The sequence below is a fragment of the Gorilla gorilla genome, chromosome 18, assembly GCF_029281585.2.
Source record: "Gorilla gorilla gorilla isolate KB3781 chromosome 18, NHGRI_mGorGor1-v2.1_pri, whole genome shotgun sequence".
NCBI classification, from domain to species: domain Eukaryota; kingdom Metazoa; phylum Chordata; class Mammalia; order Primates; family Hominidae; genus Gorilla; species Gorilla gorilla.
In genome coordinates, this window is record NC_073242.2 from 77,798,727 (window position 1) to 77,819,121 (window position 20,395).

Below are 20,395 nucleotides of genomic sequence, written 5' to 3' on the forward strand. Positions count from 1 at the left end.
AATGGTGTTGATGGATAGTGAGGCTAGATGATGAATCAGTTGGAAAGATTTTGAGCTCAAGAAACAGAAAACTCAACTTTCTTTGGTTGAAGCAATAAGGATGTTTATTGACTCACAGAACCAGAAATTTAGGTGCAAGGTAAGCTTTATAGTTGATCAAATTTTGTAGCTCTGTGTACATTTCTCAGTAGTTCTCTTGGCTCTGTTTCCTGTATGGAGCAGTTTCACACTCAGATGAGTATGGAGAGGTAGTAGTTCTCCTCACATCTCATATCTACTCATAATGACATCAAAGGACAAGAGAGAGGACTTTTGGAAGCTCTCCCAGAAGATAGAGGATGAACTCTTTCAGCTCTTGTCCTTGCTTTCTCTTAGTCTGTTTCCTAAACAGCACCCTAAGGGATCCTGTTGAAACATAAGCCAAATCATGACACTGTTCTGCTCAAAACCCTCTGGCAGCCTCTGTATAAAAGCTGGAGTCCTTTCCAGACCTACAGTGCCCAGCAGGATCGGCCTCAGTGTCACTTCTTTGACTTCCTCTTCTGCTCTTGTCCACTCTACTCCAGCACACTGACCTCCCTGCTGCTTCTCAAACATGCTAAGCCCATCCTGCTCTAGGATCCTTTGCCTGAAATGATCTCCCTACAGACTTCATTATGACAAATCCCTCACCTTCCCCGGATAGTCTTCCCTGAGGACCCTATTTAAAAATGCAGCCCTTGGACTTTCATGCTTTCCATCTCTGCTCTACTTCACCATGTTTCACTGATCGTCGTCAAATACTATACATATTTTGTGATTTATTTTGTTTATTGTCTGTCTCTCTTCACAGAGTCATGACTTCTTTCTTTTCCCTGCCCCTTAATTTCTATATTCCCAGCATTTAATAGCAGTGCCTGGAACATAGTAGGTGCACAGTAAATATATGCCAAATAAATAAACAAAGGTCTCTCCCAAGCTTCTCCTTTTCTTTCATTGGCTCAGTTTGGTCACATGACCTTCCTGAGTCAATCATTGCAAGGGTTTTGGGATTACTTCCAAAGCAATCAGGCTCATCCCTGGAGCTGGGGGTGGGGTTAGTTTCCTGTGAAACACTTGGCTTCATGCAGACCTGGACAAAATCTGGATTCTTTTAGGAAGAAGAAGGAGGGGGAAATGTGTTAGTTAGGCCACCCACAGTGTCACCCACAGATGGTGCTATCCCTTTCTGAAGGCCTCACTGTGGCCTCCTATGCATGTCCCAACTCCCCCTCAGAGTGCTTTTTACTCTCTGAGTGAAAAGATGAGCATAATGGTGAGGACCTTCCCTCTGGGAAGTACGGCTGTTGGGAACAGATCGGGGGATGACAAGGGGAAAAGAAGAAAAGTTGCAATGAGAAAACACCTTTGAGAAGCGGCAATAAAGTCTGAAAAATGAGAAAATCACATGCAAACCCCAGATTGCAACTTCAGAGGTGCTAATGGCAATCCCAAGGAAGCACTTTTCTTGAATGACAGTCTAATTTTACCGTTATTGCAGAGAGACCCACTTAAACATAGGAGCTCCTCTGCATAGGCTTCTGCGTGTTGATGTCTGTGAGTGATAAAGATCTGAGATGTCCATTCATAGCATGGTACCGTGAGGACCTCTGGTGTGTAGGACTCTGAGCCTGCCTTAGGAACCACCATCAAAGCTGGGGCTCATCCTAACAGTTCAAGCACCATCAGCAGCTAGAGTCTGTGAGGACATTCACTTTTGCTCAGTAATGGCCATAGAAAGAGAGGATCTAAAAGAAGCTAAACTCATATCATGAATGGCTCCATTCAGCAACAGAGAAGGTTCAGCATATTCATTCTTTGATTTCATAGTAGATTATTTAATACCTGCTATGCAGTAGACATGATTCTAGGCACTGAGGATACACTCTTGCCTCTCTACAAAAGCAGCCAGGGTGCTCGTGTAAAAATGAAAACCCAAATCCTGTTCCCTGCTTAGAAGTCTCCTTATAAGGATTCTATGTCTCCTTATCACACTGAGAAGAATCCCCAAATCCCATAGGCGGCTCCTGCCCACCTTGTCTCCTTGTCTCCTGCCCACCTGGCTGGCCTCGGAGGTTCCTGTGCTCCAGTGTTACCCTGGCCGCCCTCTTTCTGCTGCTCTTTTACTTCATGCTAGTTCCTGCCACAGTTCTTTTGCACCTTTTGGTTCTGTTTCTTGGAGCATGCCTCCCTTACATCTACTCATGGCCAACCTCTCCTTATGCAGCTCTTGCACAGTGCTATGCTGTTAAAGATGCCTTGCTTGACTAATGCTGTACCATACACCAGGGGCGGCATTCAGCTTTTCTAATAACAGGGTTGGTACAATCACTGGGTAATCCAAACAGATGCTAGCCATTTACATCTGGGACAGCATACGTGTATACCAGCTGAATGCCACCCAATCACACACAACTTCCCAGTCAGTAAATCAGTCAGTTACATTCATTTCTGCCACACTACCTGCCAGTCTCTGACATTATCTTGGTGGGGTTGTTTTACTCTCCCTTTTCCCCTCACTTTCTATTTCTTTTTCTTTCTTTCTTTTTTTTTTTCTTGAGATGGAGTCTTGCTCTTTCACCCAGGCTGGAGTGCAGTGGCGCAATCTCGGCTCACTGCAAGCTCCGCCTCCTGAGTTCATACCATTCTCCTACCTTAGCCTCCCACTTTCTATTTCTTAATTGCATACACCCATTAAAGCAAGAGTTTGTCTGTTTTGTTCTTTGTACATTACAGCACTGGCAGTGGCTAGTTCTGAGTCGGGCATAAAGTAGGCTCTCCGTAAATATTTGTTGAATGAAAGACCAAAACATCCCAGCCCTCAGGCAGCTTACATTCTGTGAGATAGGATTAGCGGTGGCAGTTTCAGAGGTGCACACCTGGACAACTAAATGGCCTTAGAATTCTGAATTCTGAAATCAGAAAGTAACTCTGAATTGGAGTGAATGATCATGACCCTGTGAGTGCCTGGGAGAGGGCAGATCTGCATAGCTTCTGGAATGATAAATCTGGGGCAATGTCTTCAGGATAGATGATCTACAGAAAAGACTATAGTTCTTGAGGACTTTTGCCACATCAGTTTGACCCTGAACTGCAACAGCACTCACTGTCTTCCTGCAATGTTGCTTCTTTTGTAGAGTCTGAAATGAATACAGCTCTTGATAGCTTAAATACCATCTTTAATAATCCTACCTAGAATGTCTTATTTAATTCTTTTTAAAAAAATATGGAACGTTTCATAAATTTGTGTGTCATCCTTGTACAGGGGCTAGTTTTCTTGGTATTTTACCAATTTCAGTGTATATGCTGCCAAATGATGCCCTTGTGAGACAGGTAGGTGAAATTAGCTTCATTTTGCAGACTAAGAAACTGAGAGCTGAGCACAGTGGTGTGCACCTGTAGTCCCAGCTATTCAGGAGGCTGAGGAAGGAGCATCACTTGAGCTTACGAGTTCAAGGCCAGCCTGGACAACATAGTGAGACCCCCATCTTTAAAAAAAAAAAACAAGGCACTGAAACCCAATGAGATTAGATGACTTGCCCAAGGACACAGAATGAGGAAGAGGCAGAGGCAGAGGCAGAGGCAAAGCCCAAGCATTGTAGCATTATATTTCCACTGCACCCAAATGTGAGCTTTTTTGTTTTGTTTTGTTTTGTTTTTGAGATGGAGTTTCGCTTTTGTTGTCCAGGCTGGAGTGCAATGGCGCGATCTTAGCTCACTGCAACCTCTGCCTCCTGGGTTCAAGTGATTCTCCTGCCTCAGCCTCTGGAGTAGCTGGGATTATAGGCATGCGCCACCGTGCTGGGCTAATTTTTGTATTTTTAGTAGAGACGGGGTTTCACTATGTTGGTCAGGCAGGTCTCGAACTCCTGACCTCAGGTGATCCACCAACCTCAACCTCCCAAAGTGCTGGGATTGCAGGTGTGAGCCACCAAGCCCAGCCACATTAGGGCTTTTAGGGTGTCCATCACCCAACTGATCCATTTCTGGTCTTCTCTAGGGAGATGTTTATTTTGTTTTCAAGTGAGGCTCGAGTGAGAGTGGTTTGTGAGCCAACCACAGCACTGTCTTGACTGGATATACCATTTTATGCCATTTTGAAAATCCTCCCGTAGTCTTAAAATTGACATTATATTGAGATAATTGTAGCTCCACATGCATTTGTAAGAAATAATAGAGTGATCTCATATGCCCTTTACCCAGTTTCTCCCAATGATGACATTTTGTAAAACTATAGTACAATGGGATATCAACTCTCACGTTTTTAAGAGAATTTAAAAAAATGCATTCAGTGAGTTCAGGGGCCAGGGCACACACCTCTGCCCCTGGGCTGTGGCAGCACTGCCCTGTGGGCCCAGAGTCAGGGGCTTGGGAGGCAATCTGACCTGCCTCTGTCAGTGCTCCCTGTGGGGGCTTCCTGGGGCTCAGCTTCCTCACCAGTGTGGCCAATGTGAGCTTCTTGATGGCAGGAGCCGTGTGTCTCTTGCCTTGTCTCTGGTCCCTCATGTGGAGTAGACTCAGGTAGACTTCCTGCTTCCACGGACTCAGTAAGGAAAGTGGACAGAGCCATGGAGCCTCCATATGGTGGAGGTATGTCAAGGAAGCAGTGCTGCCAGGCTCTGGGTGACCTTGGGCAGATTTCATCGCTTCACAAGCCTTAGCCTCCTTAGCTGTAAAATGAAGGGCTGGATAATGTCCGTAAGAATCTTTCCAGTTTTGATGTAGGATTCTGTGATGTCAAAAATAAGAGAGATTGTATTATTGCGGATTGAAAAATAATTATCTTTTATGTGCCACATGTAACTTTCTATTTCTCAGGCTACCTGTTATGTAGCATCAACATTGCCTCATATATCAGACACTGCTGTAATAAGTATGCAATTTGTAGCTGCAATTTCCATTTTCTGGCAATATCTGATTTACACGAGGTGTTTTTAAAGCATGTCACTTATAATGTACACACCTGCCAAGAGTCTGCTCTTTCATCATGACTTTTCAGCGAGGTCAGAGAAAGCACCCAAATTCAAGTAAACAAACAGCAGGCAAGCTTTCAACACTAAAGCTTCTTTTCCACCTTGGGGAAGGATGTTGTCTCTCAATAGATGATGGTGACAAACCTCCCATATTCAGACCGGCTTATGTGGATCAGGACTGAACCTCTTTCTAACAGGTGCTTTGAAACTCCAATTGTAGAACAGAGCGATTCACAAGCCCATGTATGCACCAAGTGAGGGGCTGTTTGTGGAAAATTAGTTAGCTAAGAATCAATTCACTGAATGACCAGTTCATTGAGTGTTCAATTCCATTGATCATTTTGATAGAAATTTGAAGATGAATATTCAAGTGGTGGAGACAGAAGCAGGGTAATATGTAGGGGCATCTAGAAAACAAAGTATGAATTTGGTAAATTTTTCAACGGTTTATTGGACTTTTGGAAAATTGGTTATTTTGCATGTTGGCTGTTGATAGATTGATTTTTGGCAAATTTGTCTGTTTCTGGAGGGTCAGTTCAGCCTGTTGGAGATCTGAAAAGTTTACCTTTTAGTGTTACTGATGCAGATTTTAGGCCCACTTTGTCCATCCCTCTGCGGCCAAGCATAACATCCCTGAGCCAGCTTGATCTCAGGAAGAGAAAGAGGCATAGTAACACAGATTGTGCATGATGGACCTAATCTTTGCCTAATCCTGGCACACCTTGAGTGAAAAAGATTTTGAGGAATCTCTCTCCTTAATTCTGGCAGGAATTTAGTGGCCTTTGAAGCAGAGCCAAGCAGACACAAGCTTCATGGAAACTTGATCCTCTTACAAGCCTCTGAAGCCTTTTCAGCCAGCCCTTAAACACCACTGCTCATATAGTTATGCTACCAGGATTTTTTTTTCCAGCTTCTGACACTGGTGCAATAATGGTGAAAGCACTCAGGGACCAGGAAAAATAAGGGCAGTGAATATGTCTTCAGATATAGCATCTGCTGACCCAGCCTCTCTTGGACACCCTGAGGTCCAGTTAAACAACTTGACATGGTTGGCTGCCCACCAGGACAAAGACTGGCTGAGAAGAGGATGGATTTCTGCCCCAGTGATTTGGCCACTAGTTCAAAATCTTCCTAAAGATCAGTCATATGGCTAGGATTTCTTCTTCAGCCTTGGCTGCCTGTGCAGCTTCTATTTGAGGCAGACTGGCCTGTGAGGCTTGTAGCACAGGCCTGCAATGCCCTACTAGTCATCACTATAGCCCCAGGGCCAGCACAGAGCTAGACTTGGTAAATAGGCTTAATAAAGATTTGTAGAATAAATACTAGCCTTGAACGGCATGTGGCCCCCTAGGTGCCTGCCTTTCTCCTCCCACTCCTGGCTACTTTATTGTAATGGAGGACTTTCTTGGCCCAGTTACATGGTGTAAGAAATTACAAGGGATTTCTCATTCCTGTGATGTGGCCCATTTCCTGGTAGTGTGGCACTGCCCATCATGCCCTTGAATATGCCACCTTCTTAGCTAGGAATCGCCTCTCCTTGTCTATTAGCTTGTCTGAACTTCTCCAACTTTGATATCCAGCTCATATGTTACCCTGGATGTAACACCTTCCCAATTCCTCCAGCTCAGATTACTTTGAATTGTAATTGTTTCTGCATGTCAGTCACCTACTGTATTGTAAAACCTTCAGGGGCAGACAATTATCTTTATTCTCATTTATTCATTTGTTACGTTCATTCATGTAACAAATGGTTAAGGGCACAAACTATGGATTTATAGTTTAGGTTGGCTGTGTGACTTATTGATTTTGTAATTTACAGTGAGTGACTTAAACTCTTTAAACTATTTTTCTTTCTTTCTTTCTTCTTTCTTTCTCTTCTTTCTTTCTTTCTTCTTTTTCTTTCTTTCCTCTTTATCTCTTTCTTCCTTTTCTTTTTGTTTTTTTTTTTCTTTTTTTTGAGATGGAATCTCGTGCTGTTGCCCAAGATGGAGTGCAGTGGCAACTTCTTGGCTCACTGCAACCTCCATCTCCCGGGTTCAAGAGATTCTCCTGCCTCAGCCTCCTGAGTAGCTGGGATTACAGGCACACACGACCATGCCTGGCTAATATTTGTATTTTTAGTAGAGATGGGATTTCACCATGTTGGTCAGGCTGGTCTTGAACTTCTGACCTCAAGTGATCCGTCCTCCTCGGCCTCCCAAAGTGCTGGGATTACAGGCATGAGTCCCCATGCCTGGCCTCTATTTTTCTTATATGTAAGGATGAATATTGTGGTAGTATTATGTTTTAGAGCCATTGGAAGAATCAGACAGATATAACATTTATTGGGCACTTACCATACACCAAGCATTATGCTGATAATAGTAATTAATATGATTATTTATTTATTCAACTTTTTTTTGGCACAAATACTGGGGCCTGATGCTGTTCTAGGTGCTGCCTCTAGGATCTAGCAAGATGTTTGGTATATTTGGGCCTTGGCAAATGTTCACTGAATGAGTAAAGCTAGAACAAGTTGTGGACTTCATTTGTAAATATTTGTATCAGTCAACTAAGCTGGATTATGCTGTGTAACAAATATCTCATCCCCAACATCTCATGGGCTTACTTTAACAAAAATGTATTTATTGCTCCTCTTATATGGTTAGTGTGGGATAGCTGCAATGCTCTTGTCTTCAGAGGTCAGGTGGTTTCATCTCAACAGATGCTTTCATGATCTCTGTGGCAGAGGAAAAGGCATGGTGTGCACTGGGTCTTAAAGTGACACATATAATCTCTGCTTACATCTTTTTGGCTAGAGAAAGTTACATGGCCTTGTCTAATTTAAAAGGGGAGAGAGAATTTCAATTGTAATCCTACTCTGTACCGAGAAGGAGTAAAACCACAATATTTGCAAATATCCTTCATGGTTACCACAGGCTGGAAGATGATGATATAATCTTCTAACACACAGGCCAGTTTTGGCCTACAAAGACCCCCTTTTTCAAAGTCAGTGTCAGCAGCTACCCCCAGGCCTCTGGTTTGGAATTAAGTTTTCAGACTAGGTATTTTATTTTCTTCTCACTTCCCTACTCAATTATATTTTAAGCAGATGGGTGATCCTGTCAACCTTAAGAAAATGGCAGTAAGAAACAAATTTATGTGAAACACCCCACATTCTAATTAAATTTTTCTGCCACCCCAAGGTTTGAGCTTGGATGCTGATTTGCACTTAAAGAAAATCAAAATACAAGCCCAAATTCAAGAAAGCTTGCAAAATGCTTTCATGTTGTTCTCCTCAGTTGACATGTAAATGAAAAGAACCCTTTTATTTTCCCCCACAGCAAACACCTTTTTTTTTGTTGCTTGATGGCTTGGAACAGGATTCTGTTTAAAGACAATTCAAAGCAGCTTCTAAATGCAGAAATCCAGTGAAGCAGGCCAAGCAGAAGATGTAGATGGAAGGTTAAGTGGGGCAAATCTTAATCAGGCTAGAGAAATGTGGCCAGGACTGCAACTTGAGGCTCAACCGAATACTCCAAAAGATCTACCATCACAACCCTCCACTCTGTCCCATTTCCACCAAATAAAGTGACACTGTGTTAGTTGTCTGTTTCAGTATAGCAAGTAACTCCAAAGCTCAGCTACTGCAAACAACAAATGGCTATTATTTCCCACAGTTTCTGAGGGTCAGGAATTCAGGAGTGGCTTCGGTCAAGCTTTTGGCAAGGGCTGCAGTTACCTGAAGGCTTGACTGGGGTTGGAGTATCCTTCCAAAGCCCATGGTTGTGATTGTTGGAGGGTGTCAGTCAGTTCCTTGCAGGGTTTCAGCCAGAGGGCCTCAGTTCCATGCCATGTGGTCCTCTCCATAGAGTCATTCACAACATGGCTGCAGGTATCCTCAAGTGATCAAAAGGTAGGTCAAAAGAACAATCAAGACAAAGCCACAGTGTTTTATAACCTGATCTTGGAAATAAAATACTTCACTTCTGCTGTGTTCTGTGGGTCACACAGACTCTAGTACAGGTTGGAAGAGGAATACACAAGGATGTGAACATCAGGGGGTAAGGATTATTGGGGGTCATCTTGGAGAATGGTTACTGTATGCAGGATATATCTATGTATGCATACACATACACACACACACACACACACTTTTTCTTTTTCTTTTTTTTCCCTTAAATCAGGAAATAAGAAAACAAACAACATAGTACCTACTACGGCCAAGAACTGGGCCAGATGATGTACAGGTTCTCTCAGTCCTTACAATAACTGCAAAATGGCTGCTGTTATAATACCCATTTCACAATTGAAGAAACTGCATTTAGGAGTGATTAAGTAGCTAAATGCTATCTGGGTGGGAAGTGGTAGAGCCAGGGCACTGCCACTGGGAAATCTGTCTCATGCAATATACTTTCTGGAGCTATTTGATTGCCAGGTAAGGGTAAGGAGAGCATCATGTAATCCTGAGAGTAGCCTTGGAAGTTAGCCCAATTGGGCCTCAACTCTAGATGCAGCCACTCACCAGCTGTGTGGACTTTGGTAAGTTACCTGATGTCTCCCAGCTTCTCCGTCCTCATCTGTAAGATGGGGATGAAATTAAAAGTGCTCACTGCATAAGGTTGTTGTGAAGATTAGATCGGGTGAAGATGTCGACTGCCTAGCTTAGTGCCTGGTATGGAGTGAGGGTTCAGTAAATGCTGGGTGTTACAGTTTTGAGCCCTAGGCACTGCTACAGGCTAAAACAAATCCCTTCTCCCTGCTGTACCTCAGTTTTCCTATCTGAGAAATGAAGGAGTTACATAATATGCCCAAGGTCACTTCTAATTCATAGTCCATGAAATTTTTTTTTAAACATACTTTTTATCTGAGTCTTGGAGCTGTGCTAAGTAGTGGGAAACCAAAGTATCCTCTAATTATGTCATGCTGACAGGTTGAGGTTTTCTTCACTTTAGCTAGAATTTGAGGGAAGTGGGTTTTAGCTTCCTCCCTAATATTCTATATTTGAAATGTCAAAAGGAGGCTTTGAGGAATAGGGGAAAGCATGCTGGGAAAAGGACTCTGGAGTCTAATCTTGATGTGGGCTCTGGCTGGCTGTGTGATCTCAGGGAAAGTTCTTGCCCTCTCTGTTCTTGTGCTTGCTCATTTTTTCAGATGAGGACAAAAACTTTTGCCCTGGTTCTTTAGAGGGATGCCTTATGGCCAAATGAACTTGAGACACACAATACAAATGGAGCAAATCCTTAGAGATGGAAATATCTAAGGAGGCATTGGAGCTGGGAGGCGCTGGAGGGTGGTTCCTCATGCCCTTCCCTTCATAATGAACATTCTGGGTCTTTTGCACACACAGAGGCGGAAGGGTTGTGGCAATTAACTTCTAGAAAAAAAAATCACCATTTGAAAATGCCAAGGACCTTTTAACACACCTTTTCCTAATGGATCTCTCAGAGGAAGAGGCAGTGAGAAAACAATTTTACATTGTCTTTAACCTCTGGGGGGAAGAAATGCTGGCTGTCTTGGATGAATTTCGTCGACTTGGTGCAGAGCAGAAACCAGGGCTCAGGACATAGTGGAGAATGAGAGGAAAGGAACGTGAATTGTGAGCGTGTGCATTTTCCTTCTCTGTGTGCATTCCTCTAAGTTGGACAGTTCAGAACCAGCTCTTATATTGGCTGCTTTGAACTCTTGTCCTGCCTGGTTATCACATATCCTGTTTTGAACTGATGGCTGTGGGTTGCCCTTGTTTCTCCAGCTACCCTGTCTGCATTTTGTTATCTGTACCAGCCCTTATGAGTGTAGAATTGTGACCCACCATGGATGAGTGGGTCTGATGCAGCCCCTGTTTCATGTCGTGAGCTGGTTTGAAACCCTTCTGTTGTTATGTGGTGATTGCATTCCTGGACACCTCTGTCACCTCCCATACCCAGACGCAGAGTACAATAGACCCATGGCTCTAACAACGTCTTCATCCTATCCCTTATAGCTGTGTCTGAAACACTTTTAAAAAATTTTATTCAGTTTTTTTATTTGTACAAATGCATGGCATACATGTGCAATTTTGTTTCATGCATAGGTTGCATAGTGATCATATTAGGGAATTCATTTATTTATTTAGGCAGAGTCTCACTCTGTCACCCAGGCTGGAGTGCAGTGGCATGATTTCGGCTCACTGCAACCTCTGCCTCCTGGGTTCAAACTATTCTCCTGCCTCAGCCTCCTGAGTAATTGGGATTACAGGCATGTGCCACTATGCCCAACTAATTATTTCTTTTTTAAAATTTTTAGTAGGTGTGGGGTTTCACCATGTTGACCAGGCTGGTCTTGAACTCATGACCTTAAGTGATCCACCTGCCTCAGCCTCCCAAAGTGCTGGGATTACAGGTGTGAGCCACCATGCTGGGCCACATTAGGGTTTTTAGGGTCTCCATCACCCAACCGGTTCACTTCTGGTCTTCTGTAGGGAGATGTTTATTTTGTTTTCAAGTGAGGCTCGAGTGAAGTGGTTTGTGAGCCAATCACAACACTGTCTTGACTGGATATACCATTTTACGTCATTTTGAAAATCCTCTCACAGTTCTTAAATTGACATTATATTGAGATAATTGTGGATCCACATGCATTTGTAAGAAATAATAGAGTGATCTCATATGCCCTTTATCCAGTTTCTCCCAGTGCAGTATTTTGCAAAACTGTAGTACAATAGGATATTGATTCTCATGTTTTTAAGAGAATTTTTAAAAATGCACTCAGGGAATTCAGGGGGCAGGGCACACACCTCTGCCCTAGGGCTGTGCCAGCACTGGCCTGTGGGCCTGGAGTCAGGGGCATGGGTAGCAATCTGACCCGGCTCTGTCACTGCTCCCTGTGGGGGCTCCCTGGGGCTCAGCTTCCCCACCAGTAAGATGAGGGGTGGGATGAGAAGATTACTGAGGTTTCTTTTAGCTCTACCATTTTATGATTTTACACTTCACTCATGAGAGCCCCTGGGGTCAGCCTGCCCTGGTCTTTTTATTAGATAAATTATATCTTACTTTGAGCCTATAGAACCAGAGTCGGACGAGTCTGAATTGGACATCTGTTTCTGGGATCTTCTCAGCATCCACACTGCATTTCCTTAAGGGACTCATCTTCTGCCCTCCTTGGCTCTTGTGATTTAGCTGGGGCAGATCCTGCTTCCTGGGCTCTAGGATTGGCTCTACGATTGGCTTATTGTTCTAATTAGATATTTTCTTTCTATTTGTGGATAGGTTCATGTTAGGAGGCATGACCTAAGCCAGCTCATGAGAAGCCATCTAAGGAGTTTTATGAAAACAGTCGAGAAGGGAGAAGGGTTTTCCCCTATGAGGATATTTCAGGGGTAGGGGTTAGGATGGAGACCTGGTGCTTCAGGCAGTCATTTACCACCTCAATGAAAGAGCTTGCTCAGAACTAGATCAAAGCAGAGGAATGTGGGGCTGACAGATGAAGAGAGAGACATGGACAAACAGTCCCAGAAATATCAATGCATCTGCTGGAGGTCGCGTAGCTATTCCTAGTGGCCCTTGAAGTAAAGGAAGCCTTACTTTACCCGTTAACTCAGGTGAGTAATGGTTATTTCCAGGCAAGAATAGAGATCTGCTGACTTCATGCATTTTGTTCTGGGGGTGGCTCTGCAAGGAAGGCTAGATGGGAGGGGGAAAGTTTGCATGCACCTGCAGGCTTGGGATTCACAGTGAACTGGTGGGTTTTTCACTTTCTTTGAAGAACCCAAAGGCATTTACTGACATGGTCTCATTCATTTTCGGCTGCAATTGAGTGAAGTCACCTTGATGCAGAAGTGTTTTCTCTTCTCATTCCTGTTAGGAAACCAAGTTACAGCTGAAGCCGGGGCCTTCTCCTACCCGACTCCCATGGCCCATTAAAACCTACGTGAGCTTATCTGGTACCTTCAAGCCCTGTTTTGTGGCCCCATCTCCTCTTCAGGTATTATAAGAGTGACTCACAGATAGCATCCCTGAGCCATTTCTCAGGGAGACAGTGATTTATTGAGATAGAGGCAATAATGTGCTAATTCTAGCAGCCAGTCCAGGCCTCATTAGCATCCGAGTTTCCTGGAGTTCAGCTTTAATCACACATAGGAAGAGTTTACCACCAAGGGGTTCTCATACCTCCTGTTCCTTCTGCATGAGTCTTCTGGAAAGCCTTGGCACTTGTTGAGGTGGTGATGGTAATGTCAGGGCAGAGGGTTTCAACTGGGGGTGTGAATTATGTTCACCTGGAGAAGCTTAAATCTGTCTACTTATCCATCCATCCATCCACCTATACATTCGTTCATCATCTCATTATTTACTTAAATAGATAAGACAAGCATGAGATAAAAATGAAAACAAAGCTTTCTAGTCTGTAAAATAAGCATAATGATAACATCTACCACATAGAATTGTTATAATAATGAAATAAATTATTGTATATAAAGTGCCTAGAATAGGGCTTGGTTCATAGTAAGTTGTAATAGACATGGTAGCTATTATTATTAATGTGAATCTTACATCCCATCCCTCAATCACCTAGTACCCTTCCCATTGCAGATTCTAGAGATTATCTGCATACATAAATATGTACACACACACACACACACACACACACACTCCACCTCTGGACAGACTGACTCTAAAAGCTACAGAAAATTTCAAATGCCATCCAGGGTTGGGAATCTCAGGATTGGAAGCTGAGCGAGACTCTGGGGAATGTCAGGAATTAGAGTGTAGAGCCACTAAGGTAAGAAGGAAGTGACTGTTTTTCTACAAGGGCAAAAGCTAGGAGGACTGCCTGGAAAGGGAGCACCTTAACTATGTTTGGTATGGCTGTGAAAGAAACAATAACAATCATCACAACAGCTAGAGTTGTGAGACATTATCCTGTTGTCTCAGAACTCTAGCTAAAGCCTTACACTCAGGAAAATAGGCACTGAGAACTTCCACAGCCTAAAGACAGCAGCAAGGGAGCCACCAGACTCATTCCCCAGGATCAACTAAGAGGTGACAGAAATGCTTCTGCTGCCGTCACCACCCTGCCCTCCTTCTCCATGCGAAGAAATTTGTAGGAGCCATGAGTCATCAGTCTAGTGGGGGTGATGTATTGTTTTGATAGTGGGCTTCCCCCCTTGGTACTTGCAAGAGGGCATAAGAAAACTCCGTATAAAGAAAGGGAGGCAGGCATCTCATTCCCCAACAGGACACTTGCTGATTTGATAAAACCTGTGGTCCCTTCTGGAGTTGCCAGTGCAAGAATCCTTGGATAGCCCAGCCAGTATCCTCAGGAGCTTGGGAATATACAGCAATGGAGAGACTGGAGCCAGCTTCTGTCTAGAGAACTCCGGAGGTGGGAGGCCAGTGGGAGCAGTTCGCACTAGCAGGAAGGGAGAGAAGGTAGTCATGGTATAGGCACTTTGCTCCATTCGGTGTGGCAAGCATATGCTTCCTATGGGCCCAGAGATGCTGCAGAATGTAGGTGGGCTTGGGTCTTGGCAGCAGGACTTAGCCAAGGAGACCACCTGGCAGGTAAGGGGCCTTGCCAGCCAGAGACTGTAGAGTGGGAGCTCAGGGGTAGGAATCTGAGAGTGGGTTGGGAGAGGTCAGCTGGAGGGCATTGTCCATGTTAGAGACCAGTGCAGTGGCTTCCTGACTCCTCCCCATGAAACCCTAAAGAATGACAATATTCAGATGCCTATGGAGAGGATTGAGGGGGAAAAGAAGACTTACAGCAGCTTCAGTTAGGAGAAAAGACTCTGCATCTCTTTCCCTATTTGTCTACAAGAGAAGCTAGAGCCCATAAGAGGAATGTGGGGAGAAAGGAGAGTGGCCTATTCTGTCTTTCAGCACTGGTTAGGCCTGAGCAAGAGGACAAGGAGGTTCCTCAGGTTGGGTTCCTGCAGAGGCCCACCCAGGTCAAGGATTCCAATGTAAGGAGTTTATCTGAGGAGCGATCCCAGGAAGTGTGGATAGGGAAGTGGGAATCCAGTCAGTCAGGGAAGGAAGCCAGGGAAAGATGCCATGTTTAACAGGTTACTGCCATGGGTCATGTAGCTCAATCCACCTGAGAGTTGTCCACTCAAGGGCAACTGGATATTTATCTTCCAACCACCTTCTGTCACTGAGGGTTGCTCCTACAGCTGCCACCCATTCCCGCATCTGGTGTACCTAGTATGTGAAAGTAAGTCCTCAGGCCCTGGGTGCTCATGGCATGTCCTAGAACCATGAATTCTGGGGAGAGGGGACGCTGACAGCCTATTGCAGGGAGGAACCTTACGTAGGGTATGGGTTAAAGTTTTGAACTGGACTGAATCGGACTGAGCCAGACTGGATTGACAAGCAAGTGGTGAGATTAGCTGGTGAGGTCAATAAGGGATAGTAAAGGGAGATTCAGCAGAGTGTCTGTGAAGGCAGTCCCAGGAAAAAAGTAAAGCTATTGCAGGTCACCTGCTGAGTCCAGATGGTGAAAGGTACTGAGATCACTGGCATTAAGTACAAGCCTAATGCTGTGTGGGTCACCCTAAGTGCTCATCTCATGTAATCCTTACTGTGACCCCATGAGGCAGCTTTGCTTCTCTTCCTGTCTTACAGATGGGTCAGCTGGGCTCTGGAAGGTTAAGTAACTTGCCCAAAGTCACTCAGCTACTCAGTGGCAGAGTCAGGTCCTGAGCCCAGGTTTGCTTCCAGAGCCCACACTCTTAACCACTGTGGCAGAGACTCCTGACTGCCTGTCAAATATGCATTTCCTCCTTCTTTCTTAGTAACAAAACTTTGGTTTTATTTCAGATGGCAATGTGCCTAGCTACACTACATTTCCCGCCTCCCTTGCAGCTAGAGGTGGCCAATGAGATATAAACAGATGCTGTTAGGTGAGACTTGAAAGAAAACCCCTTGAGAAGTAAATGTATGGATAGCATGTGCCTTTTGTGCCCATTTTCTTATTCTACTCCTGAACTAGATGTACTAGGCTCATTTTCTTTTTGTTTCTTCCCTCACATTGACACAGACATGATGTCTAGATCCCTAGCAGTCATCCCAGGCCATGAGATAACTTTGAGAAGGAACACCATGTACAAAGGACTGTGCAGAAGAGGGTTGGCAGGAGCCTGGATCTCTGATGACTTCACCCTTGACTGCCCACCTCACCAGGCTGTACAAGCCACTGTTACTGGCAGATGAATGCAAGTTCTAAAACATACAACCACCGACCTACTGAATTTTCCAAGGAGCACATTTCCACTGGAGACATTTGGTGCCTGCAGAAAATACTTACTAAGGAATTTCTATGGGACCAGCCTGAAGTAGAAGCCACTGAAGAGAGGCCCTGAAGCAGCTTTTCTTCCTTATCCCAGAGACCAACATGGTTACCCCAGCCCAGAGTCACCCTCCTTACTCTAAGCTGTCAAAACCCTGGCTGCCTTTACAATGATTCTGACAATGAATCCCACCCTCCTGGTGATGTCTATTGCTTTACTGTTAAACTTTTTAAGGGTTAAAATTCCTTTTTATTTTTCTTTTTAAATTGATTAATAATAGTTGTACCAATTTGGATGGTACCTGTAATATTTTGATACCTACATACAATGTGTGATGAACAAATCAGAGTAATTGGGCTAGCCATCACCTCACACATTTATCTAGGGCTGAAATCCCTGAAGGACAGGATTGTGTCTTACCAATTGTGTATTCTAATCTGCATTTACATTTCAGAAATTCTGGACTAGGTAGGCAAACCAACAGAAACTCTTGCTATGAAGATCTGGAGGTTTCCTGGAGGAAGTGGTGAATAGGGCCTTGGGACTGATGTTAAAAGCCCTGGAACACAATAGGGAGACTCCTGAACTAGGAAGAGGTCAAAAGCTCTGGTAGCAGCCCCCACAAATTAAGAAACCTACTCAGAGTAAAAGAAACAGGCCATGGTGGGTGACCGGGGAGCAAGGAATAGTTTTGAGTAACCCCAGATGGTGGCAATCATTTAATGCCCTCCATCCCTCTCAGTGTATATTAGGTTATGTTTTTTTTTTAGAAAATGGAGGAAGGGTTTTACTATGTTGCCTAGGCAAGTCTCAAACTCCTAGGCTCAAGCAATTCACCTGCATTGGCCTCCTAAATTGCTGGGATTACAGGCATAAGCCACTGTGCCTGGCCCAAGAAGTCTGAGCCAGACGTTGCTGTATAGGTCAGAACTCTGTGGGCTATGAATGTAAGATATTCACGAGTCACATCTATTCCATTCATTGACAAATACTTACCTGAAACCATACAGCAAAAGAGATTCTGGAAAATGTACCTTCCAGCCTTAGAAGAAAGTGATGGTGGTGCCCAGTTGACCCCAGGCAAGCCAGCCCAGGAATGCAGACATTTTGGACTGCTCATCTTTTACTACTTTGTGTGGCCTTTCACAGAAGAATTACACAAGAACTTGACTCTTGATTCCAAGGATTCTGGAAGAATGCCAACCAAACTGAAGTCTACAAGCCTAACCATGTTTTGAAAAGGCTGGATGTGACATGGTGAATCCTACTTAGATGTGTTAACTAGAGTTAGGGTACCAGTGACATGCAAGGGGTTGGCCATTTGATTAAGTAGAGGAGGCATGAGTGAAAGCAGCACACCTCCACCCTGCTCAATGGCCATCATCACCTAGCCAGGCTGTGAGCCTCCATGGAGTGGGTAGCTGAGAACCCACAACCCACAATATATCTTCTTTCTGGCCCTGTTAACATGGACCTGCCTCTATGAGGTGATGGTTGATATCCAGCTAAGTATGGCCCTCTTAATAGTAATGTGGGTGGCTTTATTCATATTGGCTTCATGATAAATGGTATCACTGAGCTGACTTCTCTATGTTTTAGATAAAACAAAAATAAAAGAAAAAAAAAAAAGAGAAAAAAAGCACAATGACACAGGCAGTCTTGCTGCCAGACACATCTGCAATCAGAAAGCTTGGAAAATTAGACTTGGAAATGGCTTGAAAAAACCTTTAAACTTTTTCTGAAGAGCAAGTACAGGTTTGTCTCTGGGGTCAGTTCTAATTCTTTGACCAGCTAATTTTAAGTGGCTGTATCTTGAAAAAAGTGACAGTGACATTTTGGTACTCCAGCTGAACTTTTAGATTAGTCACTGATACAACTGCAACTTTTGGCCTATTTGAAGGATTTTAAGGGCAGGATAAAATAACAAAACCCAACAGTCTTAGCCTGAGTTTCCCAGAAATCAGAGCCTGAGACAAAGGCTTGCCTTTTAAGATTATCTGAGAATGTGATCTTAGGTACCAAGAGTACAGGGTAGGGGAGTGATCAGGGAAGGAGGGAAAGCTAATGCAACATGGATTATTACGTTGTCTACTACTATGGACAATTGTTCATGTGGACTATGCTGTGGACTACCATATGGACTACCGCTATCACTATGGATACAAGTCCTGCTTGGAATTTTTGGGGAGATTTATGGAAAGTACTAGAGAACTGTTTGTCCAGAGGACCAAAGAGGGAAACATTTATCCATTGGCTCCAGGTCCCCATTGGTCAAGGATGACTTGGTTGCATTTCTAAGTAATGTATGCTGAGCACAGAGCAGATTCAAGTGGTTGCCCTGAGCTGCAGATACCTCTGGGCAGGAAATGAGAGGTACTCAGTGCAGACCTAGAGTGAGACCCGTGATCTGATTGCACCAGCATAGAGATGGTCAAAACCTAGGTGGAAGCAGTTTCTTCAGTTGTAACTGGAGATAGAGGTGGGATTGAGAGGATTTTAAAAAGGGCCCCAGGAGGTATCTAAAGCACCAAACAGTAAGTATACATTAACTGTGTTCTGGGTGTTGGGCACAGGCATGGGAGGTAGAGCAGTGACATGATAAAGCCTTTACTCTTCCCCAAATATCTATACTTTCTCTAATATAAAAACATCTTAAGTATATGAAAAATATCACATTTATTATAAAATGTAAACTGCAATGACATCTGAGAGAGTTATATGTTGAAATTTAAATTCACATTGAGATGTAAATGTTAGATACAGGTATTTTATCCCAAATAAGGCTTTACTAGGGGAAGGAGGAAGTGCACAAGAATTCTGGGAGTCTGATGTAGTTGTGAATCAAAATTTCCAATCCTTATATATATTTTTATTATCAGCCTTGCTTTGCGTAGTGCCTATAATCGTGTGAGAACTTGCCCTGTAGCCCCCCATGAGTGGCCCTTTTCCCTAGTCATCCTTCCTTGGCTTTAGCCATGAGAAGCCTGATGTGAGGAGAGAACTCAGCAAATATTTAAGTAAATATTTATGGAATGACATGAATGAATACAAAGTTATAAATAGAACATTATCTTATTCTACTCCTGGACTAGATGTACGACCAAACAAACTAGAATAGATTTTGCATAGATTAAATTTCACCTTTCTGACCTCCCCAAGCAAGTGCTTCTCTGTTTTTTTCCAGACCACCATGTATATTCAGTAGCTGTAGCCCTTATTTTCTGTTTTAGTTATTCAAAGCTTGCTGGAGTATGAGCTCCTGAAGGGCTGGGGCCATTTCTTATTAATCTTTCTGTTGTCAGTACTGAGCAAAGTCTATGGTGCCTAGAAATGTTTAATTAATGAGAATCTGAATCAAGACTATAACCATACAACCTCAATAATGCAATTAAAATGAAGAATCTGTGGAATAAAATGACTGAAAAGCATACCTTGGGAATACATCTCCCAGCTGAGAGACTATAGGCAAGTCACTGAATTTCTGTGTCTCAGTTTCTCCAAGTGAAAAATGAGAGACCAATCAGGGTTAGAGGATATATGATGTGCATACTGTCACTCTGTTTTCTGTGTCTTGGTTGACATTTCTAATAAATCATGACTTTTTTTCACACTGATTTCAGATATAAGCTTAGTAGTCTCAATTCACTTCAGTCAGCTTCTTTGAAATTCATCAGAAATATTTTTAAAAGCATAAATCAAATGATATCTTTCCCCTGCTTAAAACCCTCTAAGAACTTCTAATTCCATCCTGATGGCAAACTAGGGTCATCTAAAAAATCTCCAGCTATATGTCCTTAGAAATGCTACCCAAACTATAGCAACAAGTCAAAATGCATGGTGGATCCTTTAGTAAAGAAAGGAAAATCACCAGGTGCCAGAAAAAGGAATGAAACTGAAAAACATACGGAAAAGCATATGAGCTTATGCTGTGGCTACCCTGGAGGAAGTGTGGAATGAGTGGTTTAGTGTATTATTACACTGGGTAATTAAGGTTTTTGTCAAATTAGAGGATAAGAGATGCAGTCTTCAGTTTAAATGAATCAGGGAGTTGGAACTGAAAACTCTACATGAGCTAGGAAGCTTGAAGGGCTGACCTATAGAGAGGGTGCTAGAGAAAAAAATTACAACTGTTAACATGAAGAAAAAAGGAAGTGTTTCT

General features: G+C 43.4%; 1 long non-coding RNA gene and 1 pseudogene across 1 annotated transcript in view; one reads left to right on the top strand and one right to left on the bottom strand.

The window, feature by feature from the left end:
• The window catches only part of LOC129527389 (uncharacterized), a 123,871-nt gene extending 104,021 nt beyond the window's left edge, over positions 1-19,850 (top strand). The window contains exons 2-4 of the long non-coding RNA XR_008672334.2: positions 12,813-12,932; positions 15,767-15,849; positions 15,987-19,850. This is a non-coding gene — a long non-coding RNA (uncharacterized lncRNA). The remainder of the gene's footprint in view (positions 1-12,812; positions 12,933-15,766; positions 15,850-15,986) is intronic.
• Positions 3,239-3,336, bottom strand: LOC115931201 (uncharacterized; annotated as a pseudogene).
• Positions 19,851-20,395: the final 545 nt, after the last annotated feature.